The sequence below is a fragment of the Corvus hawaiiensis genome, chromosome 26 (assembly GCF_020740725.1).
Source record: "Corvus hawaiiensis isolate bCorHaw1 chromosome 26, bCorHaw1.pri.cur, whole genome shotgun sequence".
Taxonomy (NCBI): Eukaryota; Metazoa; Chordata; class Aves; order Passeriformes; family Corvidae; genus Corvus; species Corvus hawaiiensis.
In genome coordinates, this window is record NC_063238.1 from 13,101,208 (window position 1) to 13,110,094 (window position 8,887).

General features: G+C 40.9%; 1 long non-coding RNA gene across 1 annotated transcript; it reads right to left on the reverse strand.

Moving 5' to 3' along the window:
* Positions 1-522: 522 nt before the first annotated feature.
* On the reverse strand, positions 523-7,998 carry LOC125317236. The gene is made up of 3 exons (XR_007199984.1): positions 7,988-7,998; positions 7,113-7,116; positions 523-613 (listed from the first exon to the last, which is right to left on the reverse strand). It is a non-coding gene; the product is annotated as an uncharacterized LOC125317236 (long non-coding RNA).
* Between the last annotated feature and the right edge of the window lie 889 nt (positions 7,999-8,887).

The following is an 8,887-nucleotide window of genomic DNA, read 5'->3' on the forward strand; positions in this document are numbered from 1 at the left end:
TCTTCCAGCACTGAAAGTGGTAAAAACCCGATGGTAATTGCTTATTAAAAGTTTAAAATCATAGAATCCTAAGAATATCCTGAGTTGGAAGGGACTCACGAAGATCATCGAGTCCAGCTCCTGGCCCTGCACAGGACAGCCCCAAGAGTCACACCATGTGCCTGAGAGCATTGCCCAAATACTTCTTGAACTCTTGTCAGGTTTGGTGCTGTGACCACTTCCCTGGGGAGCCTGTCCCAGTGCTCAATCACCCTCTGCTGAGGAACCTTTTTTTAATATATAACCTAAACCTCCCCTTACATGACTTCAGGCCATTCCCTAGAGTCTTATGACTGTAGCAATACCTGCTCCTCCTCTTCCCCTAACCAGGAATTTGTAGACTGCAATGAGGTCTCCCATCAGTCTCCTCCAGACTGAACAGACCAAGTGACTTCATCCCCTCTACACATGACTTCCCCTCAAGGCCCTTCACCATCTTTGCTGCCCTCCTTTGGACACTCTCTAACAGCTTAATGCCTGTCCTACATTTCAGTGCCTAAAACTGCCCCCAGGAATTGAGGTGAGGCTGCCCCAGTGCAGAGCAGAGTGGAACAATCCCCTCCCTTGCCTGGCACTTCCCCTTGTTGAACTTCATATGTTTGGTGATTGCCCAATCCTCTAATTTGTGTAGGTCTCTCCGTAGGGCCTCTCTGCCTTCAAGGGAGCCAACAGCTCCTCCCAATTTAGTATTCTCAGCAAACTCAATATCCCTTCCAGTCTAGTGTCCAGATAATTTATGAAGATGTTGAAGAGCACAGGGCCTAAGAGGGAGCCCTGCAGAACCCCACTAGTGACAGATCCCCAGTCTGACGTCACCCCATTCACTGTAACCCTTTGTGCCTGACCCTTGAGACAGCCGCTCACCCATCCCACGATGTGTTTATCCAGCTGTGGGCTGGACATTTGTCCAGAAAGATCCTGTGACAGATGGTATCAAAAGCTTTACTGAAAACCAAAAAGATTATATCAAGTGGCTCCTCCTGATCAGCTAAAAGGGTTACTTTGTTATAAAAGGAAATCAGGTTTGATAAGCAGGACTTTCCTCTCCTGAAGCCATGCTGACTGTGACTAATGACTGTGTTGTCCTTCAGGTGTTTTTCAATAACTCCCAGAATAATCTCCATAATTTTACCAGGCACTGAAGTGAGACTGACAGGTCTATAGTTTCCAGGGTCATCCTTCTTACCTTTCTTGAAAATTGGAACATTGTTCACCAGTTTCCAGGCGACTTGGAGCTCTCCGTATTTCCAAGACCATTCAAAAATCATCGAGAGGCCCTATGATGATATCAGCCAGCTCTTTGAGTATTCTCAGATGAATCCCATCAGGACCCGTAGGCTTACAGAGATCCAGCTGGAGCAGCAGATCATGCAAATATTCAGGGTTGACTGGGATTTTATCATTCTCACAGTTATAATGCTCCAGCTCAGAGCTCTGGGATCCCAGAGCCCAGGATCAGTTTTGAAGACTGAAGTGAAAAAAGCATTAAACATCTCTGGTTTGTCCATGTCCCTGTTTGTGAGGTGGCCGTGTTCCTCAAGTAATGGACCAATGTTTTTTCTGGACTTCCTTTTGCTATTAACATATTTAATAGATCTTTTTATTGCCCCTCAGAGTACTGGCAGCTTCAACTCCAATTGAGCTTTGGCCACACAAGTTTTCTCCCCGCAATGGCAAACAGCATCTCTGCATTCCTCCCATTTCCCCTGACCTTGCTTCGACTGGGCATACATTTTCTCCTTTGTTTTTCTTCCTTAGTTCCAGAAGATTCCTGCTCAGCCAAGCTGGTCTTCTGGCTCATCTACTTGACTTTGGATATTTTGGAATTGTCTTTTCCTGTGCTCTTAGGAGGTGGTGCCTAAAAAGTGACCATGAGTGATGGAGCCCAGCACCTGCAAAAGCTTTTCCCAATGGGACCTTACCAACTATTTCCCTGAGGACTCTGAAGTCTGCTTGCTTCATATTCAAGGTTGAAATTTTGTTGGCACTTTATTTGCTGTCAGCAGAGATTTTAAACTCGACTGCATGGTCATTCTGGCCAAGATGGTCACCAATATCTACTTTTCTCACAAGACCCTCTCTGTTAACAAGTAACAAAACAAGGAGGGCATATTTTCTAGTAGGCTCTCTTAGTACCTGGCATCATGAAGTTACCATCCAGATGTTTAAGGAATCTTCTTATTCTTTAAGGAATCAGGCTTCATCAGTAACCTTACCAGGCATTATCCTTTTTCACGAGTTTACTCTTTTTTTACTATTATTATTATTTTTCTTCTCAATATGATTTAACTGTAATTGGATGCTGGAACTAACTAGGTTTATGTCTCCAAAGGTTCACAGAAGGAAAATGCATCAGTCAGCCACTCTAGATTGCAGCACTGGAGTCACTCAATGAGTGGAGTAGCCAGGACCACTAGAGAGAGCTCTTGTAACAAAACACTGCTCCCCCATGAAGATCCCTGCAATCAGTCCAGGCACTTCATCAAGTTCCAGTGAGACCTTGCCACTTACCTGCAGCTGGATCCCAAGCTATATATAGTTTTATACAAGGCTTAATCCTGAACTGGCATAAAGCAGACAAAAGATTATAGACCCATGACCTATTAGCAGTCTGGATTTATGAAGTGAAAACTGTGCAGTACAAATGTTGATTATTTTTTGTGGAACAGTTACAAAAGCAATTGAGAAAGGAAAGAGGATATCATCTGGGTTTTGGTATAGCATTCAATACAACATCTGACGAAATCTTACTTTTCAAACGAGTTACAATAGGCTTGGATCTGAGCTCCATCACATGGCCTGAAAACTGGCACATAGAGCACAAACAAAATACGATAATAAACAACAACATATTGAGCTGTATGAATTGACTATAGGGGAGCCAAAAGGCTCTATTTAAGGTGCTGTCCTCTTTAAAATTCACATAAATAATCTGGATTTGAAACACAAGCATGATAATGCAATTCACAGATGATGTTAAATTAGAGGTTGTGCCAGCAGCAGTCAAGACAGGCAAATAATAGAGGGTCCTAGAAAAAATTGAAACATGGGCTGAAAATAACACAGTGAGAGTCAACTTGGAAAACTGAAAATACATCTGCAGAAAATTAATTCAAAACAGCCACTCCACAAGAAGGCTAAATCTGGAAAGCAGTGATGCTGAAGTATATTCCTGAGGTGACAGAGGATGATCAGTGAGATAATGTAAGAGCCAAGGGATTTGGAGCAACCAGCTCAAAACCTTGTTTCCCCACAAGGTTGAAATTACAGTATCTTGAATATTCTGGTTGCTGCTAGATATTTCACAATCACAAAATGTAAAGTAGAACCTTGATTTTAAAGGAGGATGGCAATTTAGAAGTTGTCTAGTAAAAGTATCTTGTTTCCTTTGTATTCCTGGAAGAGGAAAAGTAAGACAAAGGAGACAGAAAGCAGGTGACTTATAGAACAGTTCATTCCACTTATCTTAAAAACCTACCTGCTTTAGGATAAACATGCATGATTGTAGAACTTGAACTCTGAGACAATGAATTGCCTGACTTTGAGTAAGTATAATTGCATTTATTGTACCCGCTCCAGGTCCTTACATTAGGAATACATTCATGCATTTATGCTACTGGATAAAACTCTAGAATTAATTCAGACGGAAACAGCTTCATACCAGGTCTTGTTTCTGAATTACCTAGCCACCAGACACATTATCCCTGAGACCTTGTTGGCCTCATAACACTTGTGCTCCCACAAGCTCAATGGCTTAGCTGTACCAGTAGTATGCTACTCTTCCTCATTCCAATCAAATGGCAAGTTTTTTGGATGTAGCAAATATGAATTTGAATTTGAATCTGGTCAGACTGCAAAGCCGTAGAAACCAGGTGTAGTGGTTTGGTTCAAAATATCCATTACCTACTTATTTTCCTTCTGTGAGATAACAATTAGGAGAAGGCAAAACAGTTTCAAACTTAAACGGTTGCGGTACAAAGAAAGAGTTTTATTATGAATAGAATTAAAAGTAAAAAGCAATAACAAGAAATTAAAGCAACCCCCCCCTCCCCCCACCAAGCACTTCTCTCCTTTTACCCCACTCACACAAAGGATAACAGAACATGGGATTTTAGTCAGTGCTGCAGTTCTTGAAAAGTCTCTCTCTTATGCTTAAGGTAAAAAGGGTTTTCTTCAGCTGCACACGGTTCTCAAACTGCCACCAATAGCAGGCCTGCCCAGAAAGAAAGAATCTGCTCTGGGGTAAAACATCTCTTCCATGAAAAATCTCACAGTTCCTTCACACTGCAAAACATGAGCCATCCCATGGGGTTATTAATCTTTTTAAGGATGAGCTATTTTGGCCTGAACACAAAGGCTTTCTTCGCCACAAGTCTCTAAAAGCCTCTCAATGCTTCTATGTAGCCTGGCATAGGCACTCTTCACAATCTTCGTGGGCCACACATGAATTCTCCATCCCCCCATGTACTTCAAATGCATTAAAGAGACAAACAGTTTGTGACATTACAGTTTCTTACTACGGCATGCAAGAAGTTTTTTAAGCTACGTGCGAGAATCGTGGCACCGCCCTCTTTTCTCCCGTCGCCATTTCCAGCTCCGTCCCACGTGACTCACTTCTCCTTCTCTCTGACTCTGGAGCCGCCATGTTGAAGAGTGTTCTTGTTCAGGCTTTATGGTGGAGAAAGCCTCGCTCCCTCTGTGCTGCTGGCTGCATGGTGTCCTCTTCAGCTTGGCACGAGGTGTGCTGGCTGCGGACAGGAGGCTCTGCCGGCTCCCGTTGGCTACACCGGCTCCACGTGGAGCAGAGAAGGACCCGCCGGTCCCAGGAAGCCACGCTGGATGGGTTTAGCTGTGTGGCAGTCCATGGCTGGTTTTAGCTGCCTGCAGCTCTGGGACAGTTCCCCCCCAGTGACCCAGGCTCCGTGCCGTGGCGTTGGGAAAAGGGGGAGAGGCGGGTGCAGGGGCCCTGGCCCAGCCCGGCACGGCAGGGCCCAGAGGCTTGAAGGCCCCCCCACCTTCCAGCAGACCAGCTGGAACGAACAGAAATTCCCGCCTTTCCGCGCGGTTTAAATGTGTAAGTTGTGAGAAGCGTCATCAGCCTAAAAGACTGTCTATCAGCTCTGGTTCAACCCACTACACAGGTCTCCATTTTCAGTGCACATTCTGCAGCAAAGACTTTTGGCTGGTTCTTGAAGAGGAGATGTTGACACTGTGGTAGTGACTCTGGATATCAGAAGTGCTCACAGCATAGCTAATGGAGTGACTATCCTTCCTGGAAACCTTGGGTAGACGTTAGGACTGGTTTCTGGACATGTGGCTGTAGCTGTCTACCATGCAGACATCAACACGTGAGACTCACACAGGCACCTAAAGCTAGATAAGATGTATCCCACCCAACTTTTTACCAGTGCATCTTTACATCAAACAAGAACATGGATGGATGCCAGCACCTACTTCCTTCAGTTAAAGCAATTCTGTGTATGCACAGCAGCTTTGGCAGTCTTAGCAGCTGAGATTTGAGTAGGAGTTGATACGTAAGATATATACACAGATGTCTGCCATAGCATTGACTTTGTAGATTGTTATTGACATTGGGGCCTATATTCTGTATAAATACAGTGCATTGGGTGTCAGGTCAAAAAGCTATTGGATCTGGATCCTATCCAAAACCCTGACTGTTCCAGTGAATGGTGTGTTCACCCAGATTTCAGACTGGTTTTGATGTCAAGGAACAGACTAAACTTTGTTTAATTAGAGGAAAAACATAAAGCTAAACATGCGCAGCAGAGGGAAGGAAAGTACTTGTAAACTATTATCTCTTGCACTTTAACTGAATTGTTAATCAAAGCTAACAGAATCTTGTAATTGTTTTCAGAAGCATCTCTGTTCTGTATTTTCATATTTCTATGAAGGAAAACAAATTTTAAAAATTATTCCTTATACTACTTTTGATTTCCACACGTATTTGCTTTGCAAATGGTACCTTCAGTACATAACAATCTGTTCTTTTCTTTAGCGATAGTTTTGTTTCCACTTCTATGTGTAGATTCAATGGATTTTTAAAAATCTATCTGGAGATATGGATCCCTTCTGGATGGCAAACAACTCAGGATATTAGTGTAAAGTATTAAGATTTTAATTCTTTGCTTGATAATATTTGACTTGCTTGCTCTGAAATGACAGTAATTATTTAAAACATCTAGTATTTCACCATAATTGCAACATATAGTTGACCACCAGACTGATGAATTGACTTCCAATTCTACCTGAATTTTGTTCTATTTAAGTGAGCCAAAAGTAAGACACAACCATTTTTTTGGGGACAAAAGACCCACAGTATCTAAGAGATTAACTATCAGCATGTTTCTGGGTTAATTAAAAACTTAACAAACCCTTCACATTTCCTGAACGAGAAACTTTGGAGTTAAATCTGACAGAAATAAAAATTTTCAGTTTGAGAGTTCATAAACTTTTGTAATTTACAACCATGAAAATGGACAGGGAGCATGAGGTAAGTGGTTACATCTGGATGCCAAAACTATTTGTGAATTCTGCACATTTCTTTGCTTCTAACAGTGCCATTCCAGTACCTTTTCAAGTCATACAGAGGGTAGCCAAACCAAAAGTTACTAGCGAGTTTTATTAGAAAATGTTTTCTCTTTATGTGCTGTTAAAAAGTTCACAACACTCTCAGTATTCTTGAAGAGCAGCTTTTTTTTATTTTTAGATTTTGTACCTCTTACTGATTACAAGACCAACTGCCTGCACTTGAGAATGTAATACTGACTTAATACCTTGTATCTGATTTAGAATTCATTGCTATTAAAGATCAGAAAAGAACTTTCATTGTCTACCTTTTTCTTTTTCTATTGTGCTCTTAGGTTTCTCATGGAATACCTGATAGGAGATCCATTGTGGAACTCCTATCCTTTCCCAGACCACCATGAAATATGAGTATGCAAAAAATTTTACTGGTAGGAACATTATAATTTCTGGGTAAGAAAAAACTCAACCCTCTACACTGAATTAATTTTATGAAGAAATCTATTTTGGAGAAGAACCCCCTTCTACACATGCCTGTTTTTGTCATTTTTTATAACAATTAAACATAAAAGGAATACTTACTGTTCAAAAGTAACAGGACTCAAGTAATACTAAATAAAAATCACTTAACTATTTATGTTAAACCCTAAGCCCTTTTTTTTCTATCCTGATCTTACCATTTATATCTGGGAACAGTCATGTTAGGTAAATCATGGGTTTTTTGTTGGTTTTATTTTACTTTAACTTTCTATGATTCCAGTTCTCTGGCTGGTCAGATCAAAGCATATTTTCTTGATTGATTATGGGAATTTAATGCCGCTCTAAGAACTCATATTTAATTAAAGAACAAGATCAAAGGCTTCCTTTTGATCAATGCAAATTTGGCATATGTATGAACTCTGGATACACAAGACTAAGCCTGGAAGAGGGACTGAGATCACCATAGTACTGGCAGTCTGTCTGACATCAAATGCTTTCTTTGAGGAAAGTCAAATTATAGACTCACAGAATTGCAGAGATGCTGGCTAAAGGTGATCTAGTCCAACCCTCTGCTTGAAACAGGGCTATTATCAAGAGCAGACCAGAGCCACCAGGGCATTCTTGTTTCAAAAATCTCCAAGTCCATAACCTTCCTGGGCAATTTGTTCCAGTGCTGCATTTGCCCCAGTGAATGTTTTTCACTTGATGTCTAATCTGACCACCTCATGCCACAGTTAGAGGGAAGTTTTGTTTCTTCATCTCTGTCACATCATTTCACATAGTTGTAAAGAGTTGTATCACCCTGCAGCCTCCTTTTTAATAGGTTAAACAAGGTCAGCTCTCAGTCTTTCCTCATATGTCCTGTGTTCCAGGTTGCCAATGAATACCCCAGTGATATGGGCCCATGTATCAACTGTTGCAGTACTGTGCCTGCTGGCCAGTTGAATGTTGAGGCATCATCCACCTGGTAATTTTTCAGTCCATGTAAAAAATGTGCTCTTTCAGGCCACACATCCTTGGTTTCTAGACATGATGACAAATCATGTCAAAAGCCTTACTAGAGGCAAGTTTTTTACTACCCTACCTTTCCAGCTGATTAATAATCTACTCATTTTCCTATTAGAAGGACAATTAAAAGCCAAAGGTACATTTGGTCTTGAGGAACCAAAAAAATTTTTATTTTATTCCTTAGGTGGTGATGACAATGAGTATCTTTAAAATCTTTATACTATCTGCTTTCAATCCTGCAGTCCTTTTCTTTCAAATTGACACTCCCTTCAGCTTTATGCATGTTTTGTCAGAGAGAACCATATGCTAATATCTGATAATGGTTATGAAATAATAATATATTTTCAGTGCTGAATAGAAGCTTTCACATGAATTACAATTAAAAAGGCAAACAATCGAGTAGCAACTTCAACACTGTGAAAACTAAAAAACAATAAAGTGCCCAGCTTTATGCAGAACTATATTGGCACATAGCCCATTTATTTGCCAGAATTTTCTAGGTTGGAAAAAAAAAAGATTATCTGTGCCATTCCTTCATGCCATTCATGTGTCAAAACAGTCAAATCCTTTTATCAAGACACATCTGTTCTTTTGATCACTAATAGCTCCACCATTTAGATCCAGTAAGACATTTTGATAGTTTTTATAAACTACTTGTTGTTCCCCAGTTCCTTCAATAAATTATTGATCTCACCATTTCTCTTCTAGCCTTGAAATGCAGAAGTTTAAATACCACAGGTTGAATTAGAGGATAAAATCCTGCATTCACAGTTACTCTGAATGCTTTTATTTTGCCTTCTGAGAACTGCTTTCATAA